Below are 15,245 nucleotides of genomic sequence, written 5' to 3'. Positions count from 1 at the left end.
CATAATAGTAACTCATAACATTTCTTTAACAACATATAATCTTTTTATTTTCAATTTGATTATGTTGGAAAACGTATGTGTGTAAATGACTTTTATGCCAGTAAATAATAAGATACATTTGAACAATTTCAAAAATTTTCTTTAAATTCCTCTTCTATATTGCATTAATACACAAATGCTGTTATGTCAAAAACAATTGCATTTTCTCATCATATATATCCAAAAAATAGTATTAGACTAAACACATTTTTTTTAACCTCACAAACATTTCACAAGATTTCACATTAGCTGAATTAAAATTACGTTTTCTTTATTTTTAAAGTCATAAAGGTGATAAAACATTAAAAAGTAAAGGTGATTATTATAAAAATATTACACTTTTTATGATTAATACCACGAAAACAATTAAAATTATACAGAAATTATTCAGCATTTTTAAATGTAATTTACAAATAAATTATGTCAAATGTAATTTGACGTAATTCATTATGGAATGTCTTTATTTTTTTTAATGCAATTTCTTTTTTCCAATTACTAAGATACTCTATAACCACAAATAAAATGTTTTAATTTGCACTTTAGTGGACCAATTTATTCAAGTTTTTTTGTGATCAAATTTAATGTTTTCTTTATTTATAAATTAATTGTATTTATGTGAGCATTGCATATTGAACTGTTCTATTTATTACTTAGTTTCGCTGGTAAATAAATATTTATTGTTGTTTCCCATCGATGTACAGCTTGTGGAATATATATCGTGATTGTGTCAAGATAATGTACAGAATTAAAAATGTGGTTTAAATTGTGTTTTTGTCTCTTTCTTGTCATGTAAAATTTACTAACTCCTAAGTAAACATTGAATACATGTCGGGTTGTCTGAAAATTTTCTCAGTTAATTTCCAAAATATAACTGTGTGTGAAAAATCAATTTGAAAGTTAATATATGAGAATTATAGATAATTAATAGTTATAATGAGAATTGTAGATAATTAATAGAATGATAATGGTAGATAATTAATAGTTAGAATGAGAATTGTAAATAATTAATAGTTAGAATGAGAATTGTAAATAATTAATAGTTACAATGAGAATGGTAGATTATTACTAGTTACAATGAGAATGGTAGATAATTAATAGTTACAATGAGAATGGTAGATTATTAATAGTTAGAATGAGAATTGTAGATAATTAATAGTTAGAATGAGAATTGTAGATAATTAATAGTTAGAATGAGAATTGTAGATAATAAGCGCTCTAATAATTTACTAATAAATATCAATAAATTAATTACCGTCTCATTTAAAACTAGTGGCAAATTCATCAAATAAGTATATTCGATTAATGCTATTTCTTCGAAAATAATATGAAGTTAAATGTTAATTCAACTCATTTTCTGTTAATTACCTTATTTAATTTAAGCACTATATAATTTGGCTGCTTCGTATGGTATTCTGAATATTTGAAATTAATTGGAGAAAAGTAATTTGTGTCAGTCCACAGAAAAAGAACGGTTTCCTCCTTCTCTGTGGTGTCAAGCGGTAGATGAAAGATTTAGTTCTTCGCAATTGGGGCAAAAATAAATGGGTAACAATAATACCAAGATATTTCTAAGAAACTTTTATTAAGGTATTTTTAAAATTAATATTATACTCCTAAATTTTGTGACTGACAAATTTGCAGCATTTCATTATTTTATATTGAATGAAACATTTCATTGCTTCAAATATTTCATGCACCAAGTTAAGGAATCAAAATTACATTTTTTTTTCAAATGACAAAATTATCATTTTCTTATGAATTTAGATCTTTGTAATAAAATATAATGACATTCAACTCGTTTTGCTGTGCGAAATACAGCATTGCCAGGCAAAGATTTGTAAAAGAAATGCTATCATTTGTGGCGTTCAAAAGAAAGTAAAGTTCTTTGCTTTGACATTGTCATTCATCCGAGTCTTCGCTTCTGAACCAAGACTGCTGAATATTTTACGAGGCGAAAAGAGCCCTGGTATGCAAATTTTTAAGTTATCTGATCATAATGCTTGGCTCCATCATCCTTGGTTAAGGAAAAATCATGGTTATTTAAATGTCTACTTACTTCCACTGGGACAAGATGTCGTTTAGCACAAATGCATACTCCGATAACTCACATAAATATGAATGACCTTCATGGTCAGAACTATAGTTGAGTCATAAAGATCATCACTGGCGACGGTGCAACCCCTTTTATTAGAAACACGTCTTATCATCGGTTGAGGGTAGCCGACCCACCACCTTTTATGCATCCACCGGTGCAGTGAAAACCAACTACCAAACTGAAAGTTTCCCACCCCCGTATATCAAGTCCCCCCCTCCCCCGAATGGGAGATGTTGTTTACAGTGGACAATGTAGTATTATATGTGGCTTGGAAAATCGTCGCCTTTGTCTGAAGAGGTTTTTTTTTTTTTTTTTTTTTTTTTTGCCTTGCACTAACATATCAGTATTGCGCAATTTCATTTCATAATTATTGTCATAATTTAATAAGTTCCATTATTCCTTTCTCATAGGAGTCTCAAGATTTCTGCACTGAATACTTGATTGTTTAATGTACTGCTTGCAATTCTCTGAAGATAGAAATTTTTTCCCTATTGTGAATTTTGCAGGGCCCAGATATAAGTCCTAAGAAGTAATCAAGATTGTGTGCAAAATAAAGGAATATATCCAAGGAAAGCCCCAACTACTTCTGGCAGGTGACCAAATACACTTATAGTCTACTTTTGTCATTGAGAAGACCTTACGAATTGCCAATAATGGATATAAATTACTGCTTACACAATAATTTATTCAATAGTGAAGATTGCGTCCTGGGTGAAATGACTGGAAGACACATGTTGTCTTTTATGGGGTTTATTGGTAACATCAACAACAAAAGGTACATGAGTACGCCATAGTGTAGTAAGCCTAGAGAACTACACATAAAATTTCTCGGGAGAGAGAGAGCCGAGATTACTCCCCCTAGTACAGGGGTCCAGTTCGCTTCTGATCGGGGAAAAGGAAAAAAATACTAACATCAAGAGGGAGACCACGTGATATTTACATGATTGGCAGCTAGCTCCGCCCAGGAAGATCACGTGGTTGACTGAATCCTTAACATTGGATGTTTTTGGGCGATGATCTTGCGTCACATTATCTAGTTAGCTATTATATTGAATCTAATAAATTGTTTTGCTACGTAGTACTGTGTGAAAAAGCAAACTCGCACATGTGGAGTCTTTTGTCAACAATTGATAGAAATATCACCAACCATTATATCTTTTGTCGTCATCAAAGTACTCTAACGTTATTTCTTTTTTTGCTGTGATGATACCTGAAATTGATTTCTTGATTAATATATAATATGTTTTTCTTTGCTTTTATTTCCAGTTTTACTTTCTGTAAAAAATCAATAGATTTACTTTGGAAAACTACCATTCCGTTTGGTAATATTGCACAGTAGCTATCTTGGAATTTATAACAGCTCTGAATTATAATGAGACGACAAGAACGACACTTGGCATACTTCTTCTCTCTATTTCAATACTTTGCTATGTGAAGATTCTGTAATAGGTTAAATGCTCACCAGATTCACACATGCAGCGAAACATCGAACCCTCTATCCTGAAATCTTATCATCCGATTGGAAATTTTATCATAAGATTGTTCGCTGCCATCAGCTTATAGTTTCTATATCAAATTCCTTAAATGATTTCCTCCTCATATTTTTCTTACGCTTAAATTGAAATTGCATTTTAGCAGTCATTAAATTATCATTAACAACGAATTTGGTGTTTTCATTCAACAAAATTTCAAATGATCATAAAGTGAATTAGTTATTAAATACTAACAAGTTGTGACGATCAGCTTGCTCATTGGGGATCTGGCCATGTTTGTTTCAGTTAACTCTCTTGTGCATAATGATAGTCATTGATGATAGTTCTTTCATAATTTAATAATAAGTATTAACTGTGGTTGACATTAAACATCCGTTTTGCTTATTGTGTAAATAAACCTTCTTTTTAAAGTGAAGCCCTATGATAAGTAGAGTCATTAAAATCCCATTATCCGAGTGATTTCAAGATGAACATAATTTACCGCAATAATACTATTCAATTTCTTTTTTTTACCTACGGCGAAAATAAACAATTTTTTTCATGAGCTCTTAAGCATGGAAGCAAATGACGTTATTAAATATTCAATGAAACAGTAAAACTGGATATTTTTATAGCAGCATTAAAATGTACTATAGAAATTCATGCCAAAAAATATTTTTAAACCAAAGATAGTGGTCTTTTCGATATTTTCTCGTGTACTCCAAAATAAATGTACTCTTGTATTATCACCCGTTTGCAAATGGCGAACAATAGTTACAAAAGTGACTATAAAAGCACGATTTTTGGCTATTTGTTTTCATGATTAATCTCCGAGATGCAGCTAATCCACATATATTAAACACACCAAATGTTTATTTTGGACGTCTTTTTTTTTTGACCTACTGAAACCAAAATGTGACAGAGAACTACAACTGTAGTCATAAAATCGCATAACAAATTTCATACATTTCGGTAATTAGGTTTTGGGTTTATCGAATTTACATGCTTGTGATATTATTGACTAACTTACAGTGAACCCTTTGATTGATTTGGCTCCAAATTTGTTAAGTGTCCATATATTAGATGCTAAATCTGTGTACCAAATTTTATTCATTTAGATCTCTTCATTTTGTAATCATCGTGTTAACTTATATTTAGATATGCGAAGAGACGGACATTCTCTAACTGAATATCCTTCAAAATTTAAGGGGCCGCGGTGGCCTGGTGATAAGATCTCAGCTTCGGAACCGGAGGGTTTCAGGATCGGGACCCGACTCCTTCTGAAGAACCGTCGTGTAAGGGGGTCCAGTGCCCGCTAAACGCCCTGGCCAAACGTCCTTCCGGTGGTGTGGAGAGGGGAGTGCCAGCTCAGGTGTCATCCTCGCTATCTGAGCACGGTTCAAAATTACGAGGTCCATCCCAAAATAGCCCTAGTGTTGGTTTAAAATGGGACGTTAATATAACTAAACTAAGCTAAACTAAACCTTCAAAATTTGGCACAGATTTACTAATATGATTCCGATTAGATTACAGTGCCTTCTCTGTGTATATAAAAAAATGTTCAAAATCAGAAAAAAAAAAAAAAAATACGGACTAAATTTTTATTATTAAAAAAAGACAATGTATAATTAGGGAAAAACCGATTTTTTTTTTTTTTGCAATAATATGTTCACGAATTATCGCAACAAAAACAAAATCTCGTTGAATTTCTAATGAATTAAAATATAAATAAAAGTCGTATCATAAAGTGCATTATTCTTCAAACTAAATTGGGGCGAAATATGTTAACTCTAGGTCAAACAGTGCATCCTATAGACCATTAGCAGACATACGCACATTTCCTTTTGTTAATAATTGAGATATACATACTGAGATATTAATCGGTAAAGATAGTTCTAGGATAGCATTGTTATTGAATTAGAAATCATGCTGCTTTTGATCAAATCAATCGACACTTTATTATTTATCTCCCAAGCGAACAATATTCAACTGTTATTGTAACTTTAATCCTCCATGTATTGTCGATGCTATTGAAATGCTGAAGAATCATATTTACTCATTTTTAAATAGCCGCGACTTCTATTCAAATCGGTATTGAAATGCACTCAAAAATATCATCGTATGAAATCATATTTCACCCACGACTGAGTTTGGAAAGCCGCAAAGTTGATTGTTGAAAACTGGGAAATGATATTTGTTTCGTTCATATTCGAAATAGTTAAGGACATTGTTTCTAATAGAAATAGTTAAATTAACATTTTGGACTCTACTCATTCAAATAATATCCATTTAAACTAAAATTAATGACGAAATTTTGAAGCCATTCTTTGACAGAAGTAATTAAGAACGGTTATTTAGAATAGGCACCCGAAAGAATTGAAAAGGATTGAAGGAGGGGGGGGGGGGGAGAGAATGAGAATTTATATAAATGTCATTTTATGTAAAACTATGAAAAAACTTAGTAAGATGAACATAGATGAATTGCCTCTGTTTATAGACACATGTAACTGCGCTTAATGAATGAGATGAAGCAAAATCTTATATGCATAATGTGGAAGATGTAGGAGATATAAAAATTTGTATTATGAAGTAACTATACAATATCCTATACACACAAAAGGTTATTACATTAAAATATTGTACTTTGTCCAAGGGATTCTAGTATTGAATAAAGATTATGTTCTGTGAATTTCATATTATATAACATTCTTTTCCGTGCGTATATTTTTTATCATTCATATATTAATGAAATTTTGCATAATCTAATTTCTGTATATTTACACTCACCCATTTTTTTCTGACAGGAGCAAAATATCGACAATTCTCTCTTATTGTTGATTTTTATTTCTATTTCCTATGACTAATTTAATTCCTCATGATTTCCATTATTCGGAGATTAAATTTATTTTAATTCTTCTCATTAGTTTTAATTGCAGACGCCACTAAACAATTATTATAGGGAAGTTATTTTTTGGAAAGCTTAAGGTTTTCTTATACAAAAAATTATTTAGAAATTTAAATTTTAGATATATTTAATCATCTTTGTCCTCTGCCTCTTTCGATTTTCTGCTCGCAAACGAGACAGACGTTCAATACTTCCTCGAATTGCTGCAAATTGAATGCAGAGCCGTCAACAAGTGTCAGCGTATGCACTGCGCAACGAACTTTAATTCATATGAGCTTTCGCAGCCGCAGACCAACTTGTTGATTCAGGGGTACAAAGTTTTGTGCCTCACCAACACCGTTATTTGATTCTTAATGACTGGAAATATGTTGTCTGGTCTGAAGAGTCACATTTTCAATTGTATGATATCCAATTCTATACGTGTGGATGACCGTGCATGGGTGTGTAGAAAACTCCATGGATCCTTCATACCCACAAGGAACTGTTCAAGCTGGTGAAGGCTCTGTGATGATATGGGCGTGTGCAGTTGGCTTGAAACGTTTACTTTTGTACGTTTAGACACGACTATAACAGGCCAACGGTACGTTAAGATCCTTTCTGATCATCTGCATCCATTCATTTCCTGTTTTGCATTCCGATGAATGTGGACAATTCTAACAGGATAATGTGCCACCCCACAGTTCTATAGTAGCTACACAGTGGCTCGAGGTGTACTCTTCTGAGTGTAGTTCCCTTTCTTGGCCACCTAATTCCCCAGACATGAACATTATCGAACATATCTGGGATGCTTTGCAGCGTGCTGTCCTTAGGAGATCTCCACTACCTCGCATTTCCATGGCTTTGTGAACTGTCCTGCAGGAATCATGGTGTGAACTATCTCTGCAATATCTTTACAAATTAGTTAAATCCATGACACTCAGTGCTGCAGCATTTCTTCGCACTTGTTGGAGCTCTATACAATTTTTGATTGGTGTACCAGTTTCTCTACCTCTTCAGTGCATAACTGATCTGAAATTGTACATCAGACTTTAATTAGAATGGGCACCTTGTGTATGTATATCGTTAATGTGAAAACTGTAAGTTCTTTTAGAAACAATCTAATTAATATCATCTTTTCATCTTAAGGGAATCGGATCAAAATCGATAGTTAAGCTATTTGTTATGATTATAATATTTTATGATCTTTTGGCCAATGCGGAGAATAATTCTTCCTGTAATTAATGGTGTTTAAAGAATGACTATTGCATGATATAAAATTTTAATATAATGATATAAAAGTGAATAAGACTTTTGGTATTTAAAACAGAAAAACAGATGGCATGCAATTCCCTAACCCAACATTATTTTAATATCGCAATGTTTGTGGGCTAGTAATCTATTTGTAAAATTTTTGATGCGACATGCAAGATGATAAAATCATTTTAAAAAGTCTCTTTAAAGCAACCTAGAGTTGCCAGTTTCGCTTAGAATTAATTAAAAATTGGTTCAGATCTTAACATATTTTTGTTGTTGTTATTTCTAATAGCACTTATCATAGACAAGCCCACTGACGAAGTCAGCGATTTCAAGCCGAGGGAGCTCCTCTCGTTTTTCAGTAGCGCCATCTAGGGCCAAGAGTACGTTTTAGCTACTCACGCGTTAGAACCCTTTTTACGGGTCGGACTTCATTCATGCATTTCTTTCACTCATCCACAGATCGTAATTTAGACCTGAATCAGAGAACGATCACCTCTGAACTAGGAACCCCAGTGGTATTATTCTTGACATGGAGGACTTTGTGACCATGACAGATTTATACCTGTGCCAGCCCCCCACACACGGAGAGTCTTCGGCCTTCGGGGTTCGAACTCACAACCCAAGGGATGCAAATCCAATGCCTTATAATATTTTTTTTTTCATTTTTCTATTTTAATTTCTTTTTAAAATATTGAGAAAGGATATTATCGCTCGAACCCATTTGCGCACCATTTTCAAATTTAAAATATTAGATTTTTAGTGATGTCAATTTTATTCCCGTCAATTTGTTTTTTAACAATAGTAAATTTTCCTCACTTAATACTAAAACAGTTTAGTAAAAGTGTTTTCCTTTATATAACCGCCTGCAACAAAATAACAACATTACAAAAAGTCAATGTGAGCATTTTAACAACTCCTGTGTGACGAAGGAAAAACAAATATCAGGTTTTGCTTTTTTTATTACTAATTAATGCTTTAAAATGCACTTTTTCACTTTCTCAAAGATTAGAGGTACAGTGGCATATACTGAAGTAAACGTAGCTCGCGGGTAACCACTTACATTAATTACTATTTAAACTTAATCTAAGGGGACCAATAAAAAATGCCGTTAAGTACACGAAAACATTAGGGACATTAAAAGGAAAAAGCGAAAGGAGGGACTGCTATTTTACAAAACTTTGGATGAATTTAAGGTAAACATTTTTGTTTGTTTGTTTGTTGTAAATTCGTTATGTACAGAATCACACATATTGCTTATCGTTATAATCAAACTTATTACGATTACAAATTATTACGATATTCAAACTAAAAATTCAAATCCTTTTTTAATTTTTTTTCTCAGTTGCAGTTAGAAAGAAAGATATTAGCTCTAAAAGTTAAAATCAGTTGCAAACCAAATGTCAGAATCTATGTTGGTTTTTTTTTTTTTTTTTCCCCTATTTATTATCTCTATTCAGCTCTATGCCTTTCGAACCCAACCTAGTTATTTCTAAATCAATGTTTTATTTTCGAAATAGAAATGAAAAATAGATTCTATCAGTCCCAAAGTGGGTTAGCTAAATTGGAACATGTCCTCAAAAGGAAAACGGGATGTATCACTATTAAATTTAATGGTCCATTGCAAGTAAAGTATAATTTTCTAAATGTGTAGTGACTATATATTTTAAAAAATCTCGGTAAGTTGGAAGGGAAAATTAGATTCTTTTTCAACTAACTTAACAGTTTGAAATTTTCTTTCAATTTTTGATAAAAAATAATGAGGCATTGCAGATTGAAACAACCATAGATGATAACTAATGATTAAATAGATTTTTGGTTTTATACTTATTGTCAGGAAAAATAAATACAAATCAGAAGATAAATGGATTTATTTTAAAATATGGGACAAAGTCAAAACAACCTTTCTTATACTCTTTCTTCCAAAATAAAGATTATAATAAAATTCTATACATTAAAAAGCAACTAATGATTAATGCTTCTGAATTTTTCTTATAGTTGATCATTTTTATATAACGTTGCCAATGCATATTTCTGTCCCTTTATTTTATTATTTAATTAGCCGGCGTCCTGGCATAGGGGTAGCGCGTCTTCCCCGTGATCTGGGTGTCCCGGATTCGAGTCCCAGTTTGGGCATGGCTGTTCTTCCGTTGTTCTATCTGTGAGATGTGTCAATGTGCCCTCCTGTAAAAAGGGGTTGTGCAAGTGAATGAGATGCGTGAGTAACAAAGTCGTACTCTTGGCCCTAGTTTGCGCTGCTATAAAAACAAGAGACGCTCCCCCTCCGGCTTAAGTCGCTGTCTTCGTAACAGCGGGCTTGTCCGTGGGAAGTGCAATAAGAAACAACAACAACATTATTTATTTAAATTTCTGCATTCTATTAGTTTAGCTCATGTACATTTAAGCATTTGCAAAGCAATGAAACAGTATGCATAAAAGCTGTTTTTTTTATTATTTTTTTTTAAAACTGACGATTTAGCTCATGTTTACATAGGCTATAGTAGATATTTAAAATCACTTTTAGGTCCATAACTTCTAAGAAATGACAGTTATCAAAATTATTTTAGTACAGAAGTTGTTTATTTTAACGCGAAGTTAATTCTGTAACTTGGTTATTTTTTCTAACTTCAATCCTAAGAAAATTAACAGGAAATGAAAATTTTCATGTTAAAGGGGTTTCATGTTTTTGATCCCTTTGAGTTAGATAACACATCTATGAATTCACAAGAGTTCTTACAACATATCTCACCCCAGTTAAAAATAATCAAAAGTGTTCTAATTAGCATGTTAGCAAGGTAATATTGATATAAAAAGTGATCGGCAAGGTCGTTTTGAGCTTTTTAAATTCCAAATAACGTCTCGTGTAGCCATAAAATTAATGTGCAGCTATAATAAAATTACTATGCTAAATTCATTGAGAGAGGTTACAGCGTCCTTAGCGGTGGAATGAGGAAATTAGAAAAAAAAATTAAAGGAGATCATCCAAAAACACCAATTAGAAAAATGTATGCTGTATCATAATTAAAACATAGGAAAATGTTTTATGGAGTTTACTACAAAACTGATAAATGTATTTGGGATTAAAATGATGAACTTTCCGTGACTTAAATAAGGCTCGTCCTAAAAATGAGAATTCATTATCATACAGTTATATAATTTTTAAGAGTTAAGCAACAGCGAAGCAAAATTGAAGCAACGAAGAAAGTAAACAAAAATAAGAATAAATATACATTAAAATGAAATTTGCAATCGGAAATTTCAAGGTATCATGTGAGAACATTATTATTTTTAAGTTATTATTTGTCTTAATTAATTTATGTCATTAACCAGTTTAAACCGAACCGGTTTGAAATAATCACTAGACTTTTCTCTCTCTCTGTATATATATATATATATATATATATATATATATATATATATATATATATATATATATATATATATATATATATATATATATATATATATATAATTTATTTAAACATTCATTTTCAATTTTTCTAGTTGGCAAACTAAGTTTTGGAGTTCGACCGATTTTGAAATGAAATAACAGCTATGATGTCATAGTTCTACGTCAACCTTTTAAAAACGCATCTGCTGTCAAAAAAGCATACGTAATAATAAGACAATACTGATAAAAGCAGGCCAACTTTTTAAAAACGCATATGCTTTTGATGAAGCATACATAATGATAATGCAATACTGGTAAAAGCAAGTTAAAAAATATATGCGATGCTGATGCAAATTGCCATTTATGCTTTATTTATTGCCTACGTGATTTCGATCTTCAATATTCATAGCCTACACGATTTCGAGCTTCAAACCCCCTAACCAAAACAATTCACACATGATAATAACAAAAATCTTAAAAGATTTATTTTCTTAGAAGTATAGATTGTCAAGTTGTTAAATCAGTGAGTTGTAAGTTGGATTTTAAGAAATACTGTATATAAAAAATCAATCAGTATTTTTCATCAACATTTTGTTTGTTTATTTATTTATCACTTGTTTATACCTGGCATTAAACTCCTCCTGAAAAAAGATTTAAATCAAATTTCTTTTTTCACACTTTGTTTCATTTATTATCATCAGGGTTGATAAAAAATAATTATTTTTAAATCTGCACTGATTTTTTTTTTTTTTTTTTTGTGATAGGTATAATTTTGACGAATCAAATAGAGTCGGGAAAAAACTCACCTGATATAATGGAAAGTTCGCAAACAATTTAATTTTGATTACAATGGCGATTTCCATTTTATGGCAAAAAAATGTATGAGATGTATTATGCTGTATGGAAGGCTGTATAGTGTAAGGCATTGTAGTATTAATTAATTAAATGACAATAACGTTTACATCTGTCGTATAATTTTTGCGCCATGTACATTAACCTTAGCAAACAGTAGAACAAATTTTAGCAATGAATATATCAGTTACTTATTGGAATTCGTATGATTTCCCACATGATATTGACTTCTTAAATTGCAAATTTTATAAACTTTCAAAACGTTTGTTTTGAATTTCAATTACTTTCTCCATTCTACGAATGTTAGCGTTACTTTAATAAATGTTCAATTACAGTTAGGCTTAGTAATCATTTCGCATCCAATAATTATAAGCACGTAATAACTTCAGGAATGCTTTCGAAATCTATCGAATAACGGTGGCACAAAGCCAATGGTTTAATGGGAGCTGGAATGTCAGAGTGCCGTGCTAATTGCTCGAGAATCGAGAGGAAACAGCTGTTATAGACAGTTAAGACTAATTGTGACAGAATAACTATTCGTTATTAACATGCACTGGAGAAAATTACCCAAGCCTGTATTCAAACGTATTTGTGGGAAGTCAATTTATGAAAATATTTCTTTCAGAGTAAGTACACTTTTCATCAGTTTACCATCGCAGAGAGTGTCATTAGAGATTTGGCAGTTTACAAAGTTTTTGGAATAATTTCTGAAATTCAAAATTCATTATCGTTTATTCCTGTAATTTCCATTAAAATTAAGAACGATTTAAGCATTAAAAATCTTTAATTTATTGTGGGATTAGAATTTTGTATGTTGCAGTTATTAGTTGTCATACCCATCAATAGGGTATTTCCTTTATATGTTAAATAGCACCACGCATTTCATTCACAGATCGACAGATAAGTGTTTCGTTATGGTAGATTGCAGTGAAATTTTATACGTGATATTTGTGTTTTGGAAAATGTTATTCAGTAAATTCAAAATTGGGTTTATCTATTCTTGTATTAGATTCAAATATAAATGTGATATAAATCCGCATTTCTTCATGGTGCTAATTCCATCATTGTGGTAGAGTGTGATTTTCTGCAGTGAAATTTATACTTGATACTTATGCTTGTGCTGCAAAATTGTGTTGATCTATTCTTGTATTATTTGATCTTGTATTGGATTCAAATATAAATTTGACTTAAATCAACAATTTTCCATGGCATTAATCTCATTCCATCGTTGTAGATGAGATTGTCTGCACTGAAATTTATACGTGATACTTATGCTTGTGCAGTAAAATTGTTTTCAGTAAATTCAAAATTGTGTTGATCTATTCTTGTATTATTTGATCTTGTATTGGATACCAACATAAATGTGACTTAAATTCACTTTTTCTATATAGCTACTATTACAATTATTGCCATTCGAATTTTCATTATTTAAAGTTAACGACGACGTGATGGGTATTTCAACGGAGCACCTGGACTCGTAGGTCCTTAATCTCGAAACCTTATAATAATTTTAATAATTTACTAGCATCTAGGATTTAAACATGAATATTTTTTAAAGTTAATGCTATGCTTTATTCCAGACGGGAGATGATCCGGGCGGTTAGCCACATCGAATATTTACTGTTGTGCGCAAGTTCGTAATCCCAAATGAGTGCTACCGGATTAAAAGGAGGTAGACTTTTGTACAGAGACAATATCTCTGTGATTGTGAAGGTCATTTGAAATGATTTCGTAGGTGTTTTAAGAAATTTGTTATGCTTTCTTTTTGGAGCGCTAAAAATTAATTTGTATATTAATGTATTATAGCCTTTTCAATAAATTGCTAATATTTCACAGTTTTTCTATTACACCTTGTAAAAATTGTGAGAAAATTATGGATATAACATTAATTAATAATGAACTAGTCATTAAATGCTTTGGTGTCTTCCTATTAATTAAATGTGTGTGTGTGTGTGTGTGTGTGTGTGTGTGTGTGTGTGTGTGTGTGTGTGTGTGTGTGTGTGTGTGTGTGTGTGTGTGTGTGTGTGTGTGTGTGTGTGTGTGTGTGTGTGTGTGTGTGTGTGTGTGTGATTGAATACACGTGTTGATCAAGGGCAACGGTGGTATCATTTTCACTTGATACGTTGAACTGATTGTGCAGTAATTTTTACACAGCTTCAGTTGAATTAAAAGTGAAATGATATCAGGAAGTAAGAGAATATTTTAGAATGACTTTTACATGGACTGAATTAGGCTAAAAATTTAGGAAATCAGTTAGGAATAAATTAAGTTTATATATATATATATTATTGTTTTTAACACTTCTAGGGACTTTAGCATGACTTTAACAAGTCCCCTCTAGCCCGGCTGGTCCAGACATTAAGTTTGGAGTGCTAAGTGGATTGCAACTTAAACGAAAATTTGACAATTAATTGCAATTAATATCACATGATCACGTACCAAAATTCATATTTATATCATTGGGTATTTAGAGTTATCATGTTTACATGCTTCTGAAATGACAAATCGACAGACGGTTAACTCTTTAACATATGTAATTTGAAATGTAACAAAGATACTCAATTCAAATTCTAAAACTGCAATACAAATTTCATATGCCTAATCTGTTACGATTTTTGAATTATACCCTTTATATGTATTTAAAAGAGTAAACCATGTAATTTACCCAATTTAATGTACTTAAAATAATAAATAACCCGGATGATCAACTCCTTGATTTTTTTTTTCCAAATTTGATACCTAATTGCATTTTAGATATTAAAGCTGCGTATAAAATCTCATTTATTTAGCTCTCTTCGTTTTGCAGTTATTTTAACTTATATTAAGATTACTGGTATATAGACTTCCTCTAAATGGACTTTGTTCAATATTTAACAAAAATCAACAAATTAAGAATAAAGACAATATAACAAATTTCGTCTATTTAATTCTAAGTGTTCTTGAGTTATATCACTTACCGAATTATTGAGTTTAATTAAGAGTAAAGACCATATAACAAATTTCGTCTATTTAATTCTAAGTGTTCTTGAGTTATTTCACTTACCGAATTATTGAGTTTAATTAAGAGTAAAGACCATATAACAAATTTCGTCTATTTAATTCTAAGTGTTCTTGAGTTATATCACTTACCGAATTATTGAGTTTAATTAAGAGTAAAGACCATATAACAAATTTCGTCTATTTAATTCTAAGTGTTCTTGAGTTATTTCACTTACCGAATTATTGAGTTTAATTAAGAGTAAAGACCATATAACAAAT

This window comes from Argiope bruennichi, chromosome 8, assembly GCF_947563725.1.
Source record: "Argiope bruennichi chromosome 8, qqArgBrue1.1, whole genome shotgun sequence".
NCBI lineage: Eukaryota > Metazoa > Arthropoda > Arachnida > Araneae > Araneidae > Argiope > Argiope bruennichi.
Note: the sequence above shows the minus strand (reverse complement) of the source record.